This window comes from Venturia canescens, chromosome 4 (genome assembly GCF_019457755.1).
Source record: "Venturia canescens isolate UGA chromosome 4, ASM1945775v1, whole genome shotgun sequence".
Taxonomy (NCBI): domain Eukaryota; kingdom Metazoa; phylum Arthropoda; class Insecta; order Hymenoptera; family Ichneumonidae; genus Venturia; species Venturia canescens.
The window spans coordinates 23,288,014-23,302,061 of NC_057424.1; the positions used below are offsets into that span (position 1 = coordinate 23,288,014).

The 14,048-nt window shown below is 39.9% G+C and overlaps 1 protein-coding gene across 3 annotated transcripts in view; it reads right to left on the bottom strand.

Moving 5' to 3' along the window:
* LOC122409122 (platelet binding protein GspB) overlaps nt 1–14,048 on the bottom strand; it is a 148,717-nt gene that overhangs the window by 38,278 nt on the left and 96,391 nt on the right. For all 3 annotated transcript variants that reach the window (XM_043416400.1, XM_043416399.1, XM_043416398.1), the window contains exon 2: nt 873–997. The gene's annotated coding sequence lies outside the window, so the exon portion shown is untranslated. The remainder of the gene's footprint in view (nt 1–872; nt 998–14,048) is intronic.

Below are 14,048 nucleotides of genomic sequence, written 5' to 3' on the forward strand. Positions count from 1 at the left end.
GAGGGTTTTTTAAAATCATTTCGTTGGACTCCAACGTTGCAAACTTCAGTGTCATCAGCTTGGAACTCAAACCATCTTTGACATTTTGTCGATATCGTTTTGCTTGACTTGATTTCTCGAAAACTCTTCGAATTGGACATTCTTTCAATTTGTGTGGTGATACAATACATTTATCAACGAGTTGAATTATTAAATGTAAATGAATCCTGGTAAAAATAAAAAAAAAGTTACGCTTTGATTCTCATACACTTTTATATAGATGAGAAAGGTTATTTTATAAATATAGATTGGTTAATGTTGCTTACAAAGTACTTCAAACATAGAATCTGAGTTCCCAATTTTTTACTGGATTCGATTGGAATTTTAATAAAATTGGTGATTCGAAAATTCTAGATAAACATATTAGAAAGTGTTCGATTTTTAATAACCTGTAAAATTCCATACGCTACAACCACGTATGAATTCTAATTTTCATGGTATGTATTCATTATAAAATTACATTCCATTCTAGAGTTTATTTGATGTATAAGCAATTGGATGCAGAAACTTCATTAAAGGTTCGTGAAAATACCATTAGAAAGCAGCATTTACTGATTGAAATTACATGAGCATTCTTATCAAAATCACCTGGTGTAAGTTCGGTTAAAATGTATTTTTGAACAGTTTGACACATGATATATTTCTCTAGAAAAACCTGAACTAGTGAATATAAATGACACATGAAAATTTAGTTCCAACTCACGATCCACAAGCCGATGAGCGAATTCGTGGACAGTAAATATATCGAAAATGAAAAAAAAATTATTATTTGATACGATAGCCTGAGATTTACAATATTTCGGGGAAAGAAAGTGCGAAGACGAAAAACTTACCCAATGTCTGGCTGCGGGCTGTCAGGGACGGGCTTGGTCAACGCGGAGGCTATTAGCCAGCCGTGCTTACGGGGCGCATTTGCGCAACCTCCACCTCCGAACCACTCCGACCGCGTCTATACATCCTGCACAAAAAAACACAAAAATATTTTATTAACATCGTTGATTGTAACCAAATTATTTGTTTTTTTTTTTTTTTTGTAAAAACGTTGTTTTCAGTTTTCCAAGATATCTTCAGATAAAATTTTACGCAAGATTTAATAATCATTTGGACCCAAGAATGAAACAGTGGACCTGTTCCACCCAAGTTTATTCGTGCATGCTTGCTCGTTCGATAGTGGTCAAACACCACGTATATGCGGCAGAATGTGCTGCCGATGCTGTTTCTGCTGCAAGGCCATCAATTTCCACGTCTGCATTGAGTAAATAAGCGAACGAAGAAAGAGAGAGAAATCCTGGCGCTATAGTAATAGTACTTAGCAAAGTATAAATCTGTAATACTATTTTGAGTTTGGACGAAAGACCAAAATCTCTCTGCTAGCAAAAGCACTGTCAGGAGCATAGTATAGTGTCTAATAAAAATTTTCGACGATACGTGTTTCTTCATAGGAAAACGAATTCGTCGGAAAGACAAAGTGTGATGCCACTAGTGCCACTGCTATGGTATAAAACCGTGTGAAAAGTTTTTAGCAGTAAAACAGATGATCGAGAGTTTTCCTGGGTCCTGCGGTAACCGATACAATTCCCAGTTGAGACTGGCTACTGTCCCCGGCCGATCCTTTTATAGGTGAACGTCTCTAGACAGGGGACGACATATAAAAAAAAATATACATCAAATGTAAGTACGAAACGCCGAAATGTTGAAGCTCGGTGGGTGATGCACAACTTTGAAATCTTCATCAAAAAGATATTACGCGATGACTCGTCGCTGATACGCTTTCGGAATTTCGAGCTCCGAAACACCCACGATAGAGAATTTTCTATCGGCGAGACAGATGGAAAAGATGATAAGAAAAGGAGATTTTCCGCGAGAAAGGAGCGAGTGGATGAGATAGGAATGTGAAATGGAAATAGAAGAGGATTCTTCGCGTTATGCGAGATACGAATCTCGTACGCGGCAGATCGCGTTGTGCTGTTCTCGTCTCTGATTAAAAACATCGATACTCTCTACATCGAACTCAATGCACATACACATATCAGGATCTTCTATTATTTCTACATGCCTGTTCTTCTTGGTTCGAGTATTTTTTTCACTGCTGTGCACGCGCAGATCTGGCGCTATAGCCAGAGGAAAGCTCACCGTGCAAGAGCGAAATCGGATCAGGATATATTCTCGCTGTTCGGACTTGAGTAGTTGGTCGTCGACATGGAAGAAGCGTTGTCTACCATGCACTTTGATTCGGATACGGCCACACGCACGTACACTGTACTCTCGAGTTCACTATCGCGTCTTTATTTCATATCGTTTTTCCCCGCAATCTTTCCATCTTTCTTTCTCTTTGTTCCCTTCATTTTCCTCTACAGCATACGGTTCTGACTTATTCGACCGAGTCTGCAAAATAGCGAGGGAGTTCACGAACGATACCAGCATATAAGGCTGGTATGTACGACCTAGGAGAAAGAGGGAGCGAGTATATACCCCAGAATGAGAGGAAGAAAAGTTTATATTGGATTTCATATTTAATGCAATGTACGTGGGCAACACTGCTGCTCTATGTGTGTGACCCTGACTGTTTGCTCGTGCTTCTCAAATGCCAAATAAATTATTAATATGTACCATATATACCGCATGGCTTTTTCCATAGAAGCCGTGTATCTGTGCGCTTTTTTCCTATGCCGGATTATACCGTACGTACCGTATACAAGATCTTCTATGTCGATGAATGTAACCGAATAAACGTTCATCGAGCTTCGAGCGCACCCCAGCGTGTCTCAATACGATTCGCCATATCAACATCTTGAAATATCGTTTTTCTTTCGTTCATCGCAAATATATGCTGGAAAAGCGTTTTTTCTGTAATTTACGAACGCTTCCGCATTCAAATATATATTCATAAATACAGTGGCTGATCGAGTTTCTCAATATTGGCATCTGCGCTCGTCCATCAATAATTCCTGAATCAAACTGGCGGTGGGAGTTGTTATTCAATACGGGGAATTTAATGCCTTCGAAATGCTCTTGTAGAAACGGGGATTACGGACACATCGATGCTTATCGTTATAAAAACGATATATGGAAGACTGAACAGGTTGAGCACGACAGGAGTCACGAGAGTTGTGCAAGTTTTTCCCGTCGATATCGCGAAGTATTAGGGCAAGGGTAGCGGATGGAAGACACCGTTGAATAAGAGTAGCGAGCGGGCATGGGCATAAGGTAAGAGAAAATCAAAGTGCAAAAGACACAAAATGCGTTTATTTTCACCCTGTTTATATTTTGTTACTATTTGTAACTATTTTCATTTGCTGCTTGTCGTTATTCTTTTAGTTTCGTGACGACGGGTGCACGCGTCTCTTTTTGTGATGTGGCCACGACGAAATTTTACTGCGTCAGTTTGAGGTCTCCTCAAATTTGAAACGATACAATTTATCGCACGACACTCGCTAATCCGGCAACACAATAAATACTTTTAACTGATTTATTCGTTGCACTTAACAGCCATAGTCATTTTGTTTCAATAAAATCAGAGTCATGAGGTAGATACGATTCGTTTTAAAATTTTAACCATTCCTTTGAGGCAGGATTTGCTAAAGCACTGAATATAAAACGACCGTATTTATAGCTCTCATAGCTGAGAAACGTGTGGATTTCGAAAGAGCTCGTTTGCTGACTGGCATGAACGAGAAAGACGTCGCAGATCAGCTGCCGACCGGGGAATAACGAGAGATGTGAAGAGTCGTAGATTTCGCTGCTTTTGCGTGAAAAGCGAAAGAACGAGGAGGAAGAGAGAAAGCAAAGAGAGGAAAAGCAGAAGGCCATAGGTACAACCCGCCTAGAAAGTTTCCTAGGTACCTCCTCAGGGTATTGTCAGGCTGCCATGCTGCCTTGGTAGGGCGCTTGTAAGGCCACCTGATGACGCCCTGTTCCAAAATGTTACGCCCTGAAACAAATGGCCGTGACCAGGTTGCTTGGTCAGGCCCGAATAAGGCGCCCTGGTCCGGGTCGGTTGACGTTCGTTTACAGACCCTGATCAGGTTATCTGACCGGGCGGTGATCAGGGTTTTCGACTAGGCTACTGTCAGGTTGTCCTACATGAAAATCTCGTGCACATAGACTTCTAGAAGACATCGTTATTTTATTAATCTTTATTAAATCAATCATGTAAATTATAAGTCTTTTTTTGAATATTCTGACATGTGTAACCTATAATTTAATAATTATGTTTTATAAACTGTCAAATTTGAGGAACGTGTGGATAAAGAGTATAATTTTATATTCTTAAAAATACGCGTTTATTGGGCATTTTTTTAGCGTATAGCCCGATTTCCGTTCCAATCCTTGGCATTGTTGATGACTCTGCCAACAGCTTGATCAAAATCTTTGACGCTTACGGATTTCTTCTCGTTGCTGGCGAATTTTTTCGGGCTATGTAAATCTGTGAAATATTGAACAATAAAATAAAATGATTGGTGTGCTAAGATTGGCACAATTTTAGAATTTCTAAGAGAAAAATCACAAATTTGTATCAATAATTCTCTCAACACAATTTTTGCTCGTTTGTATAATGTCAACAATTCTAATTCGTTCATATAATTAATGCAAATCACTTTAAAATTGTACATACCTTTTGTAAATTTACGCATAGAGCGATATCTTCGCATACGCATACGCGCCTTATACCGACGTTGGTCATCTCGATTCATTTCAACTTATGTTCAGATACAATTTTTTTATTGTTTGATTTCAGTTGAAAACTTGTCACTCGGATCTTTTATAAAATACGAATAGAATAAAACTTCATCAAATATATGGAAACTCACTTTGAAAATCACTTGGAAACTTGTCACTCGGAGCTCGTACAAAACACGAATGGAATATAACTTATTCACCATCTATTCGAATACGCGTGTGTGCCAATCATAAGGCAAGCCTTGGAAGGACCTAATAGAACAAGTACTGTCAAGGCAGTATTGTGGTAGATTCCAGCTGGAATCTCATAAGGATTTCCACATATGGCGTGATTAAGTCGAGCCTGAGCAGGACCTGAATGAGATAACGGTCAAAAAGGCCTTATCTAGGCGAACCCGATCAGGGCCATTTTAGATTAGGCTGTTTTGGAAATTATTGTGGAAAACCTTATAGCGGCCACATCAGGCTTTTAACAATAGGATTGCCCGTTTCAAAACCTGATCATGACCTCATCATGAACAGGTGAACCCTAACAAATTTCTAGGCGGGAAGTTGGCGGAAATAGGTCACAGGGCGCAGGTCAGATGAGACGTCGTGAGGAAAACAAGATGGATGCAATGAAGGAGAGAGAACAGAGAGACATTAAAAAAAAAGAGACGGTCCACGAGAATTGCCTTGGCGACGAAAGGTCTCGTTCTTCGTCTTTCTTTTTTCGCCATTAAATTCTTACCAATGGATCTTCACCCTCGATACCCCTCACTTATTTCCAACTATCTATATCAGAATTTTATACCTTATCGCTGTTACGTCTGCGAAGAGTATTTGCTGTCCGATAATGATCAATCGCGATGATTAATTGAACATTCATCACTCATTTCGGCAGAATAACAACCGTTCTCTTTATGGCTCTACTCAAAAACAACGCTGCTCCAAACAGCCGTACTCTCAAATTTGCAAAATCAACACAATGCATTGTGTCTCCTCTTTTGTCATTAATAATCTGTCTTATATGCGCCTGGACATGTTAAACATGCAGTAGAGACGTTGTTTATGCATAAAATAAAAATCTTTAGAGTGGAAATGTTATCGAGTAGATTTATAAGAGTAGAGTTACGTTGCAGCGAGTCAACAATTCCACTTTCACCAAATGTATTCAACAACAGTTCTCCTCTAAATACATGTTTAAAGAGCGGAGTTGTTATCGAGTAGAGCTGCGATGAGTGTAGTTATAAATAGTGGCTGCTAGTTAACAACTCGATCGGTAGCCATTCTTGATAACATGCAGCTCCGCTCCTCAATAACTGCGAATCTACGTAAAGAACGACTATCCTCCTTAACATATCCGTCCGGTATGATATTTAATCTCCAATATCTCTATACTCATGATGATTTCAGAATATATCTCATCATGAGTTGAGATATTGAAGATCATAGATTATACGAATTTCGGAGTAAAGATTTTAGAAGCAGAGTTGTTTTCGAGTAGAGGCGTAAAGAGGATGGTTGTTATTCTGCCCTGCAGTTTCGGCTGACGACAATTAAATCGGGCGCATCTGCTAATCAATGTCGCTGACTTTCACGGTTTCGTGATCGGCATGTTTTCCTTTTTTTTTTTTTTTTTAAATTAACACATGGAAAATTCTATAATTATACGCGCGCCAAATGTTTTTTCCCTCGCGTGTATATCATCGACGTTGGACAGGATCGCGACGGCCTCAGATCGAGAACGGGCTCGCGGACAGAAAGAAAAGAGGAAGGGATGCTTAATGAAGTGCGGATCCGTGCGACGAGGCTTGACTATATATGATTCAATGTATTATTATATCGTATTTATGGAATATTCGATGTTTATCAACAGGAAGGTGTAATTTCGATAGATTTCAACGCTCAAATTCATACAATTTACAACCTTTCGTTCGACCGAGTATCCCATGAATAGCTCACTCATCGATAGAGTCTATATTGATACGAGGTTGTATATAACCGGAGGGACTTGAAAACTCACATTGGGCCATCGTCGGGATGGAAGCAACAACCCCTCAATAACGCGTAATATCGAATTAGTGCGAGTGGGTTATTTGCCCGCAGGGAGTCAACTTCATTGTAAACCGGATTAGTGAGCGCGACTGATGCATGAATCACGAACGTGGCAGTCTCACTATGATTTGTTCATAGCCCTCAATCGACAATCGTAATACACGAATCTCAATCACCACCAATGAAAAGTAGAACTTTGAAAATACTCATTTTCACCGGGTCGAGCGAGAGTCCGCCATTATTTAATATTTTCAAGTATCCACGCATCGAATATGTTTCACATTTCACGTTCTTAGATCTACAAATTCAATTTTCATACAAACAAGTCATGAATGGGTGGTTTTACATGCAGGTATATCCCGATCATGATGCGGATACAAGTGGAAAGAGCAGAGAAAAACGATTTAACAAATTAAAGTGTATAAACTCTGGTTGATTCGGACTCTTCGATGCGGTGAGAGAGCTACAAACTGTTGTTAACAGGTTTTTAACCCTAGAACGCATGACTGGGGTGTGAGCACACCCCACGCGAACTTCAAACTACGCTCCCGTCCTAACAAGCGACATTATCGACTGATTATCGACCGATTTTTTTATATATAAATTCAATTGAAATTAGTTTTATCGTACATCATTCTTTTCGTTATAAAAAAACGAAGAAAATGGTGTAGGATAAAGTCAGTTTAGCATCGTAGGACCGGATTTATAAGCAGAAAAAGAGTGGGGTGCGATCAAACCCCGGTCATGAGGTTGAGGGTATGAAAAAAGGCACATGAGGTGTAGGGTTAATGCTCCCCTCGAAAATGTAATAGTACCCCTGATACGAAAAGTAAAACCATTGGAAGCCTCGATTGTGCGCTAATAAAAGTGAACTCTCGGAGCTTTGGACTGAAAAAAGCTATCCGAAATGGTTCAGAGAAGTCGGAATGAGAGAGCTATACGAAGAACGAGGCAGCGAGTGAAATACAGTGAATCGAGGAAAAGCGTAAGCGAGAGAGAGGGCCGAGAGACGGTTGGATGTATACCGTGTTTTCTGAATCCCAATTCCTCGTAAATTCATCTCCATCTTCCTTGCTCTCTCGCGTATATCTTATATACCGAGTGCAAATAGCGAGGCTGGAATGCAACGACGTTTCTCTCGCGAATGAATGCTGAGAAGGACGCGGACAATCGTTGGGCTATGTACCATATCCGTGGAACGACGCCGACGCGTCTCGCCCTCGAATCCCTTCGCGTTCGTCTCGAATTCCTGAGAACGTGATTGCGTCATTGCGATACTCATCTGTGCACATACAGTTGTAGTGTTCTGAGGGTAGCTACGTATACATATACTTCTGTGTTATAACGCCTAGGATCCAAGTTACAATACACAGCGTATAAGATGGACATAGTTGTGTGCATGTAATTGTGGTTACATGTACAGCCAGCAATAATCGATATCCTCCGAATAGGGTCGTCGAGGCAGATGCGCTCTTGAGACAACGTATTCTAACCTGCGAGAGTTTGTCATAACGCAACGATCGAAATAATCTCGAGAAGAGACAGGAATTAGGACAAGAATTTTAATGAAGGACGGGATGGAAGAAAATTTGTAGAAACTCATCGTCGATGCTTAAAATTCTTTGAAACTAAGAAAAGATATCGAATAAAAAATTATAAATTAGTCGTTCCTATCAATATTAACGCTGAAATAAATAGTTGGTCGTATATTTTTGAGCGGCGTCTGTGGGAATATGAGGTCAAAATATTTCACGTAAACTTCAAGTACTCTTAGCGCCTGTTCTTTTTCTGCATATAAACTTATCACGAATTTTGGGCACAACGAGGCTTTGCTACATTTGTATTCATTGAAATATGGACAACAAAAAATGGTGTGTAAAACATTCGCCAGCGCGATCAATAGTCAGCTGATTGTTAAATAATGGGCAATGGATTCCATTGAACTTGTATGGAACAAAAGAAGTGTGCTCGAGCATGAATTTTCATTTGGACGATATTCAATTATGTAATACATTCCAACACGCTATTTAGTTGAAACTGGGAATCGGGTTACTGCGGGGCACATGGTTATAATGAAAACTCGTGAATTTTAATGGTTCCACAATGATCGATCGGTTGTGCTGCATTTGTCATACTTCTTCCCCGTCCACGTACTAACGCAGTATGACTATTTATTTGCATTGTGGACATTTCATTACATTGTTATTGACGTAATATATATTTTTATAGCGTTTTCTATACGTCAACAGAGAAACAGCGATCGAGGCGTTTTGAGAAAGTCAGTAAGTAATTCTGCATTGATACAAGTTTGCAAAACTTTGTTGTTTCTGGAATGCTTCGTCTGTATTGTGATATGTTGTACACTCGGAAACATAGACATATTTGTAAAGGCGATGGGAAAGAGCGAATCCAGGCTGGTGTACAGGAATCCTATATTGAAGTTAGAGATCGCGGTAGTTTCGAACTTATAACACGCTCCCTCGCGAAACACACGGCGGCTTATCCGTTGTATACGCTTGCGAAGAGGATGAGACTCGGAGCTGCAACCATACCGTCAAGTTTACACGTAATGTCGTTACAAAGTCGAACCCTCGAGCGATTCAGCATCCAGCCATGGATATACACTCGATTTCTCTCTTCTCCGTTCTCCCGCTGGTGGTGCTGCCGGTGCTGCACCACCACTCCGAGCAGCTTAACGCCAAACTTTGCGGTTTGGCCCTTCGTTTATACTCGGTATAATCTTGGTTGCGATCATCCACTGTATACCCCTCGACGTGGCTTTGATTACCAGATCGTGATATTCGAGGTTTCAAAGTTGCCTTGGAGCCACGACGATGATTAAATGTGACAACTGCCCTCGTTCGCAAACGCAGCTCTTTTCTCTTCTCCTTTCTCCAGTAAACACACAGATAACTCGAGCAAACCTGAGCAACTTTCGACGCATAATCGACCAAACTTTACCGATCGAATATCAACTCAAAACTTTCGCCCACTTCGAAAAGCGAAAGAATGACTAAACTTTTGTTGACTACTTTATCGAGTCTCGCTAAAGCTCTTCTTAACTTTCGCATAATTCCAAACAACTACAGCGATCGACCATAAAACAAAATCTCAATCTCTTTTTTACGAATTCAATGAAATTCACGATCAATATTATTTCCATATGAAAGACGAATGGAAAAATACTATTTATGAGCCTGATATTTGAATGTGCAAAAGAGCGATTCTTAGTATTCGAGATCGAGATAATAATTCCTCCCAATAAAAACGTGTAAAATCAGAAGTAAAAGTTTGTGGATTTACAATGATGTTGAGCCAATATCGTGTGGCGTATGCTGGCCAATATCGGCTCGAAAATTTAATTTCAGCGAAAGCACGACCGGCTGTTTTATCAAGCTCGTGTACATTAAATGCATACTGGTGTGCATGAAAAAAACGATATAAAAAAAGAAGCACCTCGGCTCGAGGGGTGCGTGCGAGTATGTTGCGTTTTGTTCATCGTCCGTGTGGCAAATGCACTCGGTGACAACGTACGTCCTGCAATAAAGAACGCGGAAGCGTTTATGAATAGCTGAACGCGCGAGCACGAGCACGCAGTTTTAATGCTCTTCGAGCAAGAAATACGTATTTGTTTTACACGAGGCTACTCAATTACCGCTTGTTATTCCCTTATTGTTTTTGGTTGTTTTTTTTTACACGCTACAGCTCTTTCAATCGAATTTCTCTACTGACTCCCTGTCACACCACTTTTTTAGTTTATAAATCGTGAAGGTTAATGAATATATTCGAAAAAGTTACACGACCGTGCATTCTACTGTAGGACGTCATAATTTTCCGTTCGAAGTATAAATTTATTCGATTATTGACGTTTTACAGACAATTTTATACACTCATGTTTGCAAAGGAAAACATGGGGCAAAATGAACAATTAACGATTTAAATCGGACTTACCGCCAAGCAGAAACAACAGTTCATACGAATCTGATGAAAAACAACGCAAAATCGTGATACTACTTCTTCAGGATTACGTTTATCCGATTTAAAGATATTTATCAATAAATAATTGCACGATCGTTGTGACAGCTGATATGATACTTGAGGAACGTTGAAAGACATCTCCTGCGTCTTTTGTACACAGTTCAGGAAACGTACCGAGTGGGGAGACATAATGACGCTGAAGTTTCCAACGTTGGAGTCCAACGAAATGATCTAAAAAAACATCTCAAATAATTCCAGTAAATCTCCAATTTTCTTCCCTGCCGAATTTCCAATTCGTTATTTTTTAAGTCACGTCAATAATTCGTGAAATAAAAAAATAATTAATTATAAATCTTCTTTTCCTTCATTTCATTGGACTCCAACGTTGCAAACTTCAGCGTCGTGGAGACATACAGTTGTGAATTAGCAAACGTAAAAATGATATTATTTAACGATTTGCGTCAATCGACGTTGCTCAGAAGTACTTAGATGACAAAGTTTCTAGGGACTTCACATATACAGTTTTCTTTTACTCTGCTAAGGCTTTACGCGTGTATGATTTGAGGAATGAAAAGAGGAAAAAGGCCCTCAGATTTGTTCGTAATTCATTTGATACTACAGTTTGAAAGCATCGATCAGCTTCCAGCAAGTCTCTTTTTCGCGTGTTACAAACACGTTTATCCTACAACGTATAAAACTGGATCGTTATATCTTTCGTTTCATCCTCTTCACCTGGCAATTTCGAGAGTATTTGGTTCGGTTTTTCTCGTACACGCCAACGCAGCTTGCAATAAACTCAACGCCAATGACAAATGCACGTACACACACATATATATCTCCACGTCGCATACACGTAAACACAGTTTCGTATATTTTCTGTCTTCTCTCCATCTCGTTTCCTCACCTGCTGCCAGCCGTTCCAACCGAGAAATATCTTTTCAGTTTCCGTGTTTGCCGACCCCGGCCCTCCTCCTCCCACCGCTACTCTGGAAAACGAATCGTAGCTGGATCCCGTACGCTATTCAATGGGATTCGCGAACTTTGCGTCTCTTCCGTTTGCGTTCGCGTGAATATCCCACGTCATTCACGGCATGCAATGCCACGTTTGTGAACTTCACACAGAGATTGTAACGCGTTTTAGCTGTACATGCAACGCGTTTCACTAAAGTGAAACAAATTGAAATGAAACGAGCTGTTCGACCTGGGCTCCATGTGTATAATAGATATTCAACGTATCTATGTATTGATACGGATATCTATACACGATGCTCGATAACAAAAAAAACTTGACTCGATGCCGAAGTTGTTTTAATCTCGTCTGTTCTGTTTCCCTGTGTGTCAAAAGTACGATATGAGTGCTTTTCTCTCCGTACGAAGACTGCGCGTGAGAGGATTTGTCGTAAGGACCGTTTATGATTTATGCATAATATTTTTGTTGTGTGAACCTCGAAATCTGATGAGCTTCATAAGCATTTGTGGAAACTTTCCAGGCCTCCGAGACCAATTTCCAAAGACCCTTTCAATCGTAATACACTCCTCGTTTTTATGACGCTGAAGTTTGCAACGTTGGAGTCTAACGAAATGATGTAAAAAAACCAATAATGATTCCAGTAATTCTCCAAAATTCTGTTACCTGTCGAATTTGAAATTCGTAGTTTTTCAAGCTGCACCGATATTTCGTGAGATAAAAAATAATTGGTGAATTACAAATGTTTTTTTCCTTCATTTCGTTGGACTCCAGCGTTGCAAACTTCAGCGTCGTTCGTTTTTAACATACAACATTGCCACTACGGTTCTTTTTCTGCTATATCATTTTAGTGCAATGCAGCAGATTTTTCGAGCGTGTTATAAATGGTAAAGCTCTGCCTACTCCGCAACCTCTGCGCGATATTATTTCGTGCATTGGTCTGGCAAAAGGCCAGTTACATTACTCGTACGGGATTTACTATTTTAATAAAGACGTAGTAAAATTGATCAGAGCCTCGTTTCGAAGCGTATTTCATGCACGCATAGACGTGACGTTCATGAACTTGTGACATTTTTTTTCTCTCCGTTAGGATGACAAATAGTTTTTGGGATTCAATTTAACAATATTCTCTGCGAATAATTAAAATATTTTTAAATAATGACGAGATCCTTTGATGCGTAGGATCGACGATAAACATACACTGGCAGCATGCAACAATATTCGGAATTACATTTCGCCATTTTAGTCTCACAAATATACAAAGGGCGTGATGTTGCGATAAGTCGTTCCGGACGCACAATAACTGCGATAGAGCAAAGCACGGAGGGTGAATACAGATTTTTTTCCTCGGGGATTTCGTTCCGTGTGGGGAGAGTCTAGATAGAGAGGGAGAGAGAAAGAGGAAGAGAGGAAGTAAGACGACGAGCTCTCCTCGAATAGATTGCTTGCGAATAGCATTAATTTGCGTGCCCCTTTCTGCGAATTTATGTGGCAAAAATTCAACAAATTCTCGCGGATAACTCCCATTGACTCTCGTAATTTACTGTTCATATTGCAGGCAGGTTGCGCTTTGCGTATTCGACGGATGGGTTCACATACATTTGCTACGAATTTAATTTCGAGTCATGTATGACTAGTGAAAATAAAATATGCCTTGCCATTAAAAATTATGGAGTGCGTCACGTTTCGGCGCGATCATTGCGGCGCGGCGGCTTAGGCGCGAGACGCTTCGGCGCGAGACATTGCGGCGCAGGGACGTTTCAGCACCGGCCGATATTTTAGAGCCACGGATATTGAGTAAAATGTTTTGAAAATTCCTCCGAATTCAATAAATACGCCGAATCGTCCTGCTCCAAAGATTATGGTACTGTGTAAAAAGTGCGATGCAAAAAAATAGTTTTGTAAATAAATTGTTCAGAATTGAGCGAAATTAAAATTTCCAATGTTGCAGCGGATCAGTATGAAATCCCACCTGAATTTTTCTATTATAGAGGCGTTTCGGGACCGATTTATGGGATAACAGAAAAAATAGCTTAGCGGAGAGTAGCCAGGGAAAGCGGTCGATCTCCCGAAAAAGGTGAATTTTTTCTTCCACGGGAATTTCCACAATTTTATTATTTCGCTCGGGACATTTGTTTGAAACTATTTATACCATTTTGCCATCACAAGCGATATTTTAGTCGTTGGTCTTTTTTTATTTAAATATCAATAGTGGAGTGTTCTGATGAGCGTAGGCTAGGATATAAAAAATTAAACTCGTCGGTTGGGCAAAAAAAGACGTAGATGAGTTGGAAAATCGAGTAAAAGATAGGGAGAGCATGAGAAAAAGGGGAAAGAAGGTTGAACA